This window comes from Tupaia chinensis, unplaced genomic scaffold (assembly GCF_000334495.1).
Source record: "Tupaia chinensis unplaced genomic scaffold, TupChi_1.0 Scaffold000168_1, whole genome shotgun sequence".
NCBI lineage: Eukaryota > Metazoa > Chordata > Mammalia > Scandentia > Tupaiidae > Tupaia > Tupaia belangeri.
The window spans coordinates 1984315-1998415 of NW_006159643.1; the positions used below are offsets into that span (position 1 = coordinate 1984315).

General features: G+C 35.9%; 2 pseudogenes; one reads left to right on the forward strand and one right to left on the reverse strand.

Annotated features, from left to right (window-relative positions):
- LOC102486821 (protein BUD31 homolog pseudogene) overlaps positions 1 to 4461 on the forward strand; it is a 5079-nt pseudogene extending 618 nt beyond the window's left edge.
- Positions 4462 to 9798: 5337 nt separating this feature from the next.
- On the reverse strand, positions 9799 to 11495 carry LOC102475345 (aminoacyl tRNA synthase complex-interacting multifunctional protein 1-like; annotated as a pseudogene).
- Between the last annotated feature and the right edge of the window lie 2606 nt (positions 11496 to 14101).

The following is a 14101-nucleotide window of genomic DNA, read 5'->3' on the forward strand; positions in this document are numbered from 1 at the left end:
ATCAGGTGTGATTTGTAGAAAAAAAACCTTTAAACTCAAAAAAAAAAAAAAAAAAAAAAAGATCTACACATAGAACTACCATGTGATCTAGCAATCCTACTCCTTGGTATCTACCCAAAGGATAGAAGAATCCTTAGTCAGAAAAGTGCTTGCACATCAATGTTTATTCCAGCATTATCCACAATTGCTAAGACATGGAACCAACCCAAATGCCCATGAATAGAGGAATGGGTTGAAAAGGTGTGGCACATATACTCTATGGAATATTGCTAAGCCATAAAAAAATAACAAGATCCTGGGTCTTGACAGAAAGTGGATGAATATGGAAGATTTACTGCTGAGTGAAGCAAGCCAGGCTATGAAGGAGAGACATTGTATGTCTCCACTTAATATATACCAGCTGTCCACATTCTATGGCTGAAATTGAATGGCTAGAGGATATAGAATCACAGAAAATGATTATAGATACCAGATATAGTATGGGAAGAGGGTGGAAGAAAGAGATATCCTGAGGAAAGATATAAAGGAGAAAAATATAGAGCCAAGACATTTACGGAACAAAGAAATGGGTTATTATCTGTTGAAGATAATATGTGTGGTATTCTCAAGTGGACTGGTGAGAAATGTATTCTTCTTGAAACATTCACTTTACAAGCTAAGTGACATGTGTGATTGAATGTATAAAAGAAATTTAAATTAAGTTAAATTAAATTTTAAAAATTAAAAATTTTAAAAATGAGATCCTATCTCTAAAAATTAAATTTTAAAAACAATACAAACAGTAAAGTGGCATAGTAAAGACTGACTATGGAAACAGTCAACCTCATATTTAAGGTCCTGCCTCTGCCACTTATCAGCAGTTGACCTTTCTGAAATAGTTTTCTTATGAGAGTGATAATTTCTACCTTGCAGAGTGTGAGGATTAAAATTACATTATTTCAGGTAAAGCCTTTGGCAGAGTGCTTGTCAGACAGAAAGGGCTCAATGATGGTGGCTGCTACTGTTAGCCTCTGAGACTGCCAGGATAGGGAAATCCAATGCTCCTCTCAAGAAAGCAGGGAACTCAGGTTGCACCATCTGGGCAGCAAAAGGATCTTCAGGATGCTGGAAAAGAGGATCAAGAGGAAAGTTCTGTCTGCATGCATTGTACCAAGCCTTATAATAAATCTGTTCTTGGGAAAAGATTTGTAGATCCTAAAATTACTGTGGTTCTTTAGCTGATAATGCAATGATTGGTTAAAAAGAAAATTCTTTGTGGGACCAGCAGTTAGCATAATGGCTATGTCGCTGGACTCCCACATAGTCGACCGCGGTTCGAGTCCCAGACCTGGTGGCTTATACTCACTCCGGGTGCATGTGCGTGCGTGCCCAAAATCCTGAGAGGAGAATGGAGAAGAGGTTGCAGCATGGCCATCCACCCTGGGGGGGTGATTTCTCGCTTCTGCCTCTCTCTGCCTGCCTGGCAAGCCCACGCGCCCTGTAGCAAAAAAAAAAAAAAAACTCTCAAAAAAATTTCTTTGTATGACTGTCTAGCTAATGCAATCATTTCATATAAACTCTTCTAGTTCGAAGAACTTGTCTTACACACATATCAATTACTAATACTGATTTAACGTCAGTAATTAAGGGTTTTTTTGAATATATAAATAAAAGAATGAATACATGAGGGGCCAGCAGTTGGTTTAATGGTTAAGGCACTGGACTGCTACATGGACAACTGTGGTTAGCGTCCCAGACCCAGAGGTTCGAAAATCATGCAAGGCACATATGCATGTGTGCCCAAAATCCCTAGAGGAGAATGGAAAAGGAGGGATTGTGGTGTGACCATCACTCTGGGGGATGATTTCCCACTTTGCCTCTCTCTGTCAAGCACATGCACCCTATGGAAAAAAAAAATCAGTATTTGAATAAATCAAATACTTAATGTCATTTAGTCTACCACAAATAAATATAACATACAAATCCTTATAGCAAATGCACTCAGATTTTTTTTAATGTGGAGGTCAACAAACATTTTTTTGTGAAGAACCAGATAGTAAATATTTTAGTTTTGAAAGATATATAAGTCCTGTTACATATGTTTTACTTTGCAATTAAAGTGAGACAGCCATAGAAGACACAGAAATGAGTGACTATGTTTGTTTGATTTAGGGTTCCTGAAATTTGAATTTTAAATAATTTTCACATGTCATAAATGCTTTTTATATTTTTAAATTATGTAGAAATTATAAAAACATTTTTATCTCATAAGCCATACAAAAACAGGGGGCTGTGGTTTGCTCACTCCTCAATTCCAGTCCAGGTGACTGTGTCAGGAAACGTTTCCATATAGAGCCACTTCCGATTGTTTCCAGTACAACTGAAGTTATTTCTCCAAAGCTCCCAAATCTTCTCTTTTTTTAACCTAGGACCAAATTGAAATACATACAAACAACAATTACATTCAAGTTTTCAACCTCCTGTGCTCAACCTGATAGGCCTGCATTTTGATATAAGCATGAGAGTATTTATTGTGAATATGATTAGGAAAATGCACTGTGCTAATAGCTCTATTCTCTTAGACTTAAGCATTTCTTCCTCTATATGATCTTTTATTGGAAATCAATGATATCCCATGAATATAAGGGTCATTAAGTAAACATCAGGATCTTCCTGGGAGAAACAAAACTTCAAGATTTTTTGTTGTTCATTTTTAACTCGTGCATAGAATCTAAATGAATTAACTATATACGTATGTTTACTCAGTTCAGATAAGCATCACCTTGTTGTTTATATTGCATTTCTGTTATCTCTGGCTCTGTCTCCTGTAAAATGTCAATGCAGGAAAAAATAGGAACAGGATATCTGTGAGATTTAAATCTTTGCTAATCTAGTCCGTTTATACATTGGCTATTGAAAGCAAACTGAAAACCAAAACTATGAATAATGAGACAATGTTTAAGTACTTTAAAAATCAAGTGCAGAAATATTGCATGTGCTCATTTTGATTTTAAAATTGAATTATTTATGGTTTTCTTGGGGGAAAGACATAATTATACAAGTACCCTAGTACCTACAATGCAGAAGAAGGAACAGGAGAACTCTATTAAAAAATCATTGTCTGAGGCCCATCCAAACATTACCACTGACTCACGTGAATGTTGGCAAGCTAGAATATCCTGAGTCACAGTTTCCTCTTTGTTAACTTCTTGTAAAAATTCTTTGGTCGCGTGCTGGTGATTCAGAGGATACCTTAATGCCATATCTGTATAAGAAGAGCAAAACTGGGTGAAAGTGAAAGGAAAAAAATGGGACCATTGACCCTAGTTTGCATTTTTTACCTGAGTCAGGACTAAGCAATCCAAATTCTTATTATGAGATGTCACCAAGAGTCAGATTTCGTTGGTTTTGTTGCCTGTTGCATACTCATTTTAAAATGTTAATTTAAAACAGGAATACATAGATACAAGATATGAAAACCAATACCTAATAACCTCTTTTATCTAGTGTTAAAATAATTTTAGAGTTGTGGTTTCCAGGAATATCAAAAGTTCACAGAATGTTTATCTTTTTTTTCTTTTCTTGATTCCTGAAATACTGTTACTGTATTTGCTAGGTTTGTAACATTTATAATATTCCTAGAGTTCCTAACTTTCTTTTTATTTTTTAAGAGAGATTTTTGCTATAGGTCACATGCTCTCACCAGAGAGAAAGAGACAAAAAGTAAGAAATCACTCCCCAGAGGAGATAGCCATGCCACAGTCCTTTCTCCTCCATTTTCCTCTCAGGATTTTGGAAGCACACATGCTTGGCTTGAGTTTTAAGCTGCTGAGGCCAGGACTCAAGCACGGTTGATAACATGGGAGTCCAGTGACATAACCATTATGCCATCTGCTGGTCCCAAGTTCCTAACTTTCCAAGTGTTCTAACATCTCAATATCCTTTATGTGATCTTTTTGCCTTGTGAATAAATATGGATTTTACTTTTTGCTATTGCAATTATTTGAAGTAATATGTGCTCATTGTGAAAAGTTAATTGAGTAGAAAAAAATTAATAATCTCTTACATGTCCCAAACAATTCTAACTAGAGATTACCAATGCTGTCTGTTTTCTATTTTCCCATACATGACTGTATACTCCTCACAATATACCAATATATATGCCCATATATTGTTTCTTGTTTATTTGAATTTTGACAAAATTTAGGTTATTCCTATTAAATTACTCTTTAACTTACTTTATCTCACTTAAAAATGTATATTGAACCTGCCTGTGTGTGAATATATATATATATATGTTTTGATGGCTACATAATATTCCACAAAGTAAATATACTATATTTCCACCCATTCTCTAAACTGAAGGACACTCATATTTTATCCCTACATTTTTTAGTATAAACATCCATATGCATGATTTTTTAATTCTGTGCCAATATTTCTCTAGGACATGGTTCCAAAGAGGAATTTGCTGTCAAATAACTTTTTTGAAGAGTTAAATGAACTTACTACAGGTATATATGAATATTGATATTATCAAGTGCCTTAATGTTGTTTTCAATGTAATGGGAGAAAAATTATATATCATTACTGCTTTAATTTGCACTGATTTGACTATGAGTGAGGCTGATTATATTTTCAAATATTTATTAGATATTGACTTTATTGCTTGTTTTTCAGTTAGGTTGTTTATTTTCTTATCAATATATGACAGAACCGTATAATTTGAGAAAATATCTCTTTCTCTATTGGTAGTACCAAAAATATTTTCTCCGAATGCATCATTTCACTTTTTTGTGATATAGTTTAATATACATAAAAGTAATTGTTTTCTATAGTCATCCACCTGTCTCTTTATGTTCTTTCTTTCTTATTTTTTTTCCTATTCCTTTTCACTTTCTCCATGGCTAATTTTTACTAGATCTGGTATTTATTTTTCTATAAGACATCATATAAGAGTCCAAACAGACAGCTCAATTTGGCCATGACCATCTTTTAAATTTATTATTCAATGCTGAATCAAAATGTCATCTTCCTAATATGTTAGATTCTCTCACGTGGATGTACTTTCTATTTAGCTCTACATCTATTTATGTACCTAACTCATGCAGATGTATCCTATTACCTTTATAATAATTTGATACCTGGTTATGGAAGAACTCCGTCACTAATATTGTTTCAAACATTGTCGGCAATTCTACATGTGTTCTCTCTTTCAAATTATTTCATCTTATTTGTTTTTTATTTTAATTTCTTTTATACATTCAATCACCATACACCACTTAGGTTGTAAAGTAAATTCTCCCAACCTGAATACACTTCACACCAGTCCAATTGAGGATACTATACAAGTTATCATCAACAGACAATAATCTATTTCTGTGTCCCATAAATGTCTTGCCTCTCTATTTTTCTCTTTAATATCAGCCTATTTTTTAAAGCACATGTAGAAATTCTTATTTCAAGTTCAAAATAATAGAAGAAAGGAATCAAGGGGTTAAAGAAAGAAGCAAAACATTTAAGGAACACAAAAATAGAAAATAATCTATTCATGATAACATACATGAGACTATCTTTCTTTTTTTTTTTTTTTTTAGAGAGAGAGAGAGATTTTTGCTACAAGATATGTGTGCTTGCTGGAGAGACAGAAAGAGAAAGAGAAGCAGAAAGTGAGAAATCACCCTCCGGGGGATGACCATGCCTCAATCCCTTCTCCTCCAGTTTTTTCTCGGGATTTTTGGCAAGCACACACATGTGCCCAGGATGAGTTTTAAGCCACTGGGTCCAGGACTCGAACTCTATCAACTACATGGGAGTCCAGTGACTTAATCATTGTGCCATCTGCTGGTCCCAAATGATAATATCTGTAACAGGACCAATATACAGTGTATTCATGCTGGGAAAATTCATTTTGCAAGTTGTAATGATATACATAAAAAATTAATTTAATTAATTTCTTCCATTCTAACTAATTACTAATAATATAAAGAAAAGCAACTGATTTGCTTTTACAATATGCTCATATTCACCACTTTACCAAATTCCCTTTCAGTAGAGTCTCTCAAATTATATTTAAATAACATTGTTTGTCTCCTTTAATATTTATATCATTTGTTTTGTCTCATTGCTTTATCTAGAATCTCTAAAATATCATGTCTTAGTAAATATAACTGAATATCTCAGCCTTATTTTTAATTAGAACTTAAATGTTACATTGTTTACTGTAGGGCATGCTATGGAGCTTGTTGATAGTCTTTATCATACTGTAATAGTTTTTTCTGACTTTGTTTTTCTTAGTAGTTTTATTAGGAGCTAGTTAAGTTTCATCAAATGATTATTCTTTTTACAATCTGTTGACAAAATATTGCTATTATTTCATTTGATAATGAGAAATAATATATTGCTGTCTTATTCTTAAGTTTATGTGTTTTCTTTATAAAGCAAAGAGTGATGGGCCAGCAAGTGGCATGGAGGTTAAGACAGCTGGATCCCATGTAGCTGACTCCATAGTTCAACCCCAGGCAGTATGAAAGGCATACCGGTGGTATGTGCATGCGTGCCCTAAATCCCAAATAGAAAAGAGAGAAGTGATAGCATTGTAGCCATCATCCCTGTGGGGCAAGGGACGTGATGATTTCTCACTTTTCCTTTCTCATTCTCTGTTCTATTTTTCTCTGGTGAGTACATGTGCCCTATAGGAGAGAGAGAGAGAGAGAAAGGGAGAGGAGAGTTTGAGAGAAAGAGAAGTAGAGAGAGACAATATCCCCACCCAACAAGGTCCCAATGCCATGGTCCACCCCCAGTTTTCAACCAGCCCTGGATAAAGGGAAAGCACATGCTTGGCATACTCAGAAGAGGTCTCTAGACTGGGACTGAGAACTTTCCCATGAGAGATTGCCTCAAAGACGTCATGTTTTATGGCTGCATCACTGTTTAGCCCCTGCTGTCCTTTTTGAACTAAATCATCCTTGCATTCCTGAAATATAATTTACTTTGTCTCATTATTCATTTAATATACTGCTAAGTTTTATTTGCTTATGTAGACCTAGGTCTACAATTTTTATATTGTTAATATTGTTTTGGTATTAAGGTTAAGCTAGCTTAGTAAAATTATATGTGTACTTTTGCTGTGATTTTGAATGATTGTATTCAGCATCAATTATCTCTTTTTTTTTTTTAGAGAGAGAGAGAGGTTTTCGCTATAGGGCTCATGCTCTCACCAGAAAGACAGAGACAGAGAGACAGAAAGCAAGAAATCACCCCCCAGGGGTAATGGCCACACAATCCCTTCTCCTCCATTCTCCTCTCAGGATCTCAGGCACACATGCACACACACCTGGCATGAGTTTAAGCCACCGAGTCGGGACTCAAACCACGGATGACTACATGGGAGTCCAGTGACATAGCCATTATGCCAACTGCTAGTCCCCAATTATCTCTTTTTGAATATTACCTAGGACAAGATGTAACACCATCTGGGCCTGATTTTTTTAAAAATATTGAGTCCTGGGACTGACAGGTGGCATGATGGTTAAAGTGTTATACTCCCACATGGCTGACTGTATTTCAAATCCCACACCTAGTGGCTAACTCTCTCACTTCCTTCTCTCTCGCTCTCTCTTTCACTCTGTCCCTCTCTAGTCAAATTAAAAAACAATAATATTGATAACAAATAAAATTAAATAAATAATTCCCTAAAAAGTGTTTTTGAATAAAAAGATTGAATTTTATAAGAACCTTTTGCAAAAATATTTCTAATTCTTCTATAGAAGTGAGACTGTTTAAATTTTCTATCTAAAATTTAGCATTTATATTTGCTTGATAATTCTTTTCCTTTTATGATGTCAGAGGGCATGTGCACACACCAGAGAGAGAGAGAGAGAGAGAGAGAAAGAAGGGGAGGAGGGAAAAAGTGTAAGAAAGAGAATTACACAGAAGAAAAGCTGCTGACTTGATACACAGCTAATTAAAATCATTGCAATTTGTCATCAGTAGAAATTATTTTTATGATGCCTATGATTCTGATAATGCTGCTTCTAGTACACTCTTAAATCCATTTTGGGACTAGACTGTTAAGAAAGAAAAGGAAGAAAGAATGGGGATCTGAAAGGCGAACAATAATAAAGGAGAAAGAATAGGAAAAGATAATAAATTCTGGCATATTACTTACAGGAAAGATAAAACTTCAACAAATCAATAAATCAGACGAAGTTTGTGTTTGTGTGTGCTTTTTTACATTCATACCCTTACTCCAAACCTCTGAAATACTCTCTGTTCTTTGTCTTAACTGAGAACTTAACCTCGCTCGACAGTCAATCCTTATAAGAAGAAAATCACGCAGGCAGGATCCATGACCTGGTGGTTAGGCAGTAGAATCTTACATGGCTGACTGTGCAATTTGAATCCTCAAGGAACAGCCTGAGGACACCAGACACTTGTACATACATGCCCAAAGTCTCAACAGAGGGAGACATGAAGAAGGGTAGAAGCATGACCATTCTTCATGGGATGGGGGAATGCCTTCTCCTCTCTCTCTCTCTCTCTCCTCTCTCTCTCTCTCTCTTTCTCTCTCTCTCTCTCTCTCAACCATATGCACCCTCTAGCAAAAAAAAAATCATGATAATAAAGCTTCCATTCAAAAACATTTATTGGACACATAATAGTAATAAAAAAGTAATAATAGAGACCAGCAGATGTAATGGTTACATCACTGGACTCCCATGTAGTTGATTGCAGTTCAAGTCCCAGACATTATGGCTTAAAATTCACACTGGGTGCATTTGAGTGCATGCACAAAATCCTGAGAGAAGAATGGAGGAGAAGCTATTGCAGTGTAGCTATCCTCCCTGGGGGGGGATTTCTCACTCTCTCTCTCTCTCTCTCTCTCTCTCTCTCTCTCTCTCTCTCTCTCCCTCTGGCTCTCTGGCAAGCACATATGCCCTACAGCAAAAATCTCTCTTTAAAAAAAATAGTAATAAACTCAGTAACATGACTCTATACTGACAGTTTTTCTTCTCACAAATATTTTCAATGAACTAAAGACACTTAAAACCAAAAGTAACATACTCATTGATGAAATTTTAAGTATTGGTGTATCTGGTGAGGTACATATCTGGCACAAATGGTCATATTAGTATTTGTAATCTAGATTACAAAGTAAGGTTTTATGAACTCAACCACCTTTTCTAGTTCAAGCTTCCTTTCATCCTTAATTTTTCCTACAAGAAGTTTTAAGTAATTTTTATTGTTATTTCTGATTTACTTATACTAGCTGTGTATCTTAATGAGGTATAATGTGGTTTTTCAAAGCATATTTATAGTGCATAATAATCAAATCAAGGGAATAGGGACCAGCAGGTGCCATGGTGGTTAAGGTACTGGACTCCCACCTGGCCAAACACAATTCAAGTCCCAGACCTGACATCTTGCTTTCTCACTTTCTCTCTCCCTGTCTTTCTCTGGTGAGTACATGTGCCCTGTAGCAAATTAAAGAATAATGATAAGAAAAAATAAAATCAAATAAATAATTATTTAAAAAAAAATGCAAAGGGAATAAATGTACTTGCCATCCCTAACATTTATAGTTATTATGTTTTGTGCACATTCAAAACTCAATCTACTGGTTACTCATTGTCACCAACAATGTACTTTTGTATATGTTGACCAAGTCTCCCTATCCTCCTCTCTCCCTCCCCTTTCAGCCTTTCTGGTTCTCTATTTTTTTCTCTTTATTCTTTATTTTAGGTACAAGTGACAAATATATTCCTTTTTATTACTAACATTTTCTCTGATATACTTCAGTAGTGAAAGCACTTCATTCTATTTGACCCCACTATTGACCATGGTTTGAGCCCTGCAAACACCCTTCCCTTTCACCTGGACGGGTGTGCCTTTCTAGGTGGCCACACACTCCCTATTGGTTTGAAGATCGGGCTGGATCTGCTCCCAAATCTTAGGATTCAGTCCTGGTCAGTCTCTCCAAGGAAAGCATCAAAAGTAACTTTGTCTCCTGGAACAGACCCATCAAGAGGGGCCAAGATTTCACCTTTCTCTGGTGAACTAGCACACATTACCATTACTTGAGACTGTAGTCCCCTCGTCTTTGCAGGTTTCAGGCTACAAAGTAAAATCACCATCTGATTCTCCATCTGTTCAAGAAGAACATGGTTCACCAAGCCACTAACAACTGTTCTAGGGGTTATTTTCACAACATTGACTCCTTCTATATATAAAGAATCCACATCAGGGTGTTTTCTGGCATTAACAATACAATCAATTTTTAATTTCAAGAAAAGCAGTTTTAGCTTTAATAAATCAAAATTTTAAAAATGCTAAGAGAGCTTTGTTTAAAACATAAAGCCAGAAAACAGATTAGGATTCTGTTCAAATAGTAGATACATGAACCTATCAACAGCTCAAGAGAAGACAAAAATCCTTAAATCTGGAAAACAAAACATAGAAGAAAATCAGTAATGTTTTAGTCAAAAGTCTTAAGTTCTATTTCACCAGTTCAGTCTCATGTACTTAATCTTTCTTCTGTGTGGTTCGATCTTCCTGTTTAAATTCTGGAAGATAGCATTCAACTCCAGACTTGTCCTTACCATTAAGTTGGCCATTTTCTTAGTTGTTTTTGAACTCTTATTTCTGTGTGTCTGTATTTAATTTTCCTGATGTAGCACTCCCTTCAGAACTTCTTGGTCTGGTGTTGGTAAGTTATTTTGGGTTTTGTTAATCTGAGAATGTTCTTGTCTTTTCTTCTCACATGAAAGATAACCTTTCCAGGTTCAGTATTCTTGGTTGAAATTGTTTTCCCCTAACACTTTTTTTTAAAAGAATTATTTTATTTAACTTTATTTATTATTATTATTATTATTATTATTATTATTATTATTTTCCAGTTTAATCAAAGAGAGACACACAGAAAGAGAGAGAATGGAAATGAGAAAGCAAGCCACCAGGTCTGAGACTTGAACCATGGTTGGCCATGTGGGAGTCCAGCGCCTTTAACCACCGCGCCACTTGCTGCCCCCACCCCTTAACATTTTGAATATATTTTCCCATTCTTTCCTTACTCACATTGTTTCTGATGAGAGGTCTGCTGTTAGCCTGATGGGATATCCTCTGTAGGTAACTATTTTCCTTCTTTCTTTTCAATTTTCTCTTTCATATTTTTTCTTCTCCTTTATTTCTATTCTTTAGTACCAGAAGGGATGATCATTATTGGTGTACATGGTATCACATTTTCAGAAGCTATAGAATTATCTTGCAGTGGAGTCCCAGATGAGAATGGCATTTGTTTCACTCCATTTTGAATTTCTGCCTGAATTAGTTCTTGTTTCAATTTTTCGATTTCTTTCTTCAGTTTAGTATTTTCAATTTGAAGTTTCTTCTCTCATAGTTGTCTGCAAAATTGCTTTCTCCTTATGCAGAGCAACATGCTGCTTTAGATACTCAATAAGCTGATCTGCCTCTGCACCCTTCTGCTCCAGTCTCTTCAGAATGTCACTGGTTGCCATATTTACCAAGAAATAGTAGAAACTCTTCAGGCAGGCAGTCACAGACAGTGGTAGACAGGGAACTTTTTTCCCTTTTATTTAGCAGAGAGTGCATGCACTCACAGAGAGAGACAGAGAGAAAGACAGCAAGAGAGACAGAAAGAAGGGGAAAAAGAGAAAGTACCCCCTCATGGGGCAAAGTAACACCACAATCCCTTCTCCTCCATATCTCCTTCCTTTTGAGATTTTGGACAAGCATACACACACACGCAGTGAATTTTTCAAGCTGCTGGATAATAGATTTGAACCACACAATTGTTCCTGTGGGACCCAGCTCCCTTAACCAGAAGGCCATGGGCTACTTCTATACAATCAAGTATTTTAGCTTCCACAAAACAGTGAGGACACATGGTATTTATTAAGTGAGGATATATTGTATTTGTCTTTCAGAGCTTGGCTTCGTTCTCTTAGCATTACTTCTCTGTTCATCCATTTAGCTTCAAATGACAGGAATTTATCCCCTTTATTGCTAAATGGTATCCCATTGTGTATATATGCCAAAATTTCTCTATTTATCAGTTCCTTATCTTAGCTGATCTAAATAATGCTGCAATAAACATGTAAGTGGAAATATCTCTTTGACATTAATTTCCTACTTTCTGTATACACACACACACACACACACACACACACACACACACACATATATATATCAACATTAAATACAGATAGCACCATTTTAAGAGCAATCTAAGACAAAATTTGCCATCTCACTAAGCAAATAAACTGTTTTGATAACAATGGTGTTTAAGAGGAACCAGATCATAGTAATTATTTTTTGACAATTAATTCTTGTGCCACTCATTATATGCCTCTAGGAAATCACTGAGGTTCTTCTCCATCTGCAGAAATAAGATACTAATTTCTCTAAGCAAAGAGAAACTGGGACAAAATGAGGTCAAATACAAGGATGTATGTAAAAGTACTTCGCAAAATTTCGAAGAAGGAAAAAATAGACACAAATACACTTGTCAGCAAACATATGATAAACTTTGGTACAAAGCATGTAGAGGATAGGAATAAAAATTTTAAAATTAAACAGGACAATTAAAATGCATAATAGCTGCTTTCCTAAGAGTCCTAGAAAAAAGTTACAGAACCACTATTTTTGTTACCAATAATAGTGAAGAAGAATTCAGAATGTAAGTTCAAAAACCCAAAGGGAATTTGCATTAGGTTAATTAATTACTCCAGGCAGATTTACATTGAGCATTTCAGAAAGCATATTCCTAGGTTTTTTATGAGGATATATTTTAATTCATTTTATACACCGTTCCCACCAGTAGTAACTTTTTTATTATTTCCATTCATTTTAATTTTTTTGTAGCAAAGTCTTGCTGCAAAATTTTATGATGTTTATCTCTGTTTCCACTACATGTTTTTACAGTTAAATCTGTGTCTACATCAGCAATTCTGTTATACATTTGTTTTTTAGGAGTTTAAAGCTCATCCATAAAAATTAACTAAGGCTAAAACTTGGCAGACAGCTTAGAAACACATTTTGTTTTTACCAACCTTCAAGAAAATCCATATGTCTATTTCTAAATTCCTGCATATCAGGCTTAAATAAAAGAAATCCTGGCCAACAATGAGACATTTATTTAGGCTAGCTCACGTCAAAAACAGGTTTTTTTCGTTTGTTTGTTGTTGTTTTTCAGTGCGACTGTTCCATGACTTGCTCTCATCTCTCCTCCAAGTTCCTCAGTCCCCTCCTGGGTGGGTGTGCCCAGTCACCTTGGTGACTTTCCTAGCTGACACCCATAGCCCAACACTTCTGGCTATAAGATGCATAGCTAATGTTTCGCGCTGTCCCAGGACTGTGAAGTTTTCTGGGAGCTGTCAACCAAAATGTCACACTGAAGATTTCCTTGGCTCAGCCCTGCTCCTCCTCTGTTCTACCCAAAGACGTGCCCTTTTCAGTGTTGTGGTCACATCCATAAGCCCCAGAAGGCAGCATGTGAAAAATGACTGCTCATCTTTATAGGCAGAGCTAACTCTACCCTGACAAATTAGGTCATGGCTTTGAACTGCTGAAAAGAATTCTCTATGGGTCTCTCGTGTTTCTGCACATCTTGCAAATGAGGCTCTGACTTCTCCTTGTTCCAAACTACCTTTTCAAGTAGTTTATGTAGTGAGCAACCTTGGAAGAGAGATAGTGTCTCCCTCCAAAACAAAGGACAAGTATGCCACTGCGCACGGTTAAGGAATCAGCCTCTGAAAGTCACAGTCTCTCTCCTGCATATGCAGGTGTCATCTGGGCCTCTTCACTTGGACCCTATGGGAACTGGGGTTCAGAAAACCCACATAAACATTGAGTCTCTGGCAACTATTTTTACTGTAAGTAATAAACTATCTATCATTTTGGACTCAGGAGTCTCATCTCTCTCTCTTTTTAAGTTTACTCATTTATTTCTTTCCTAAGAGAGAAAGAAAGGCAATCATTCTCAACAGGGTCTTATGCTGTAGTTCTCTCCCAACCAAATGGTTCCCAGCCGGAGAGGATCACAGACACACGCATGTCAAGCATGTGCAGGTTGACCCAGGAACCTAACCCTGGAATTCAGTCC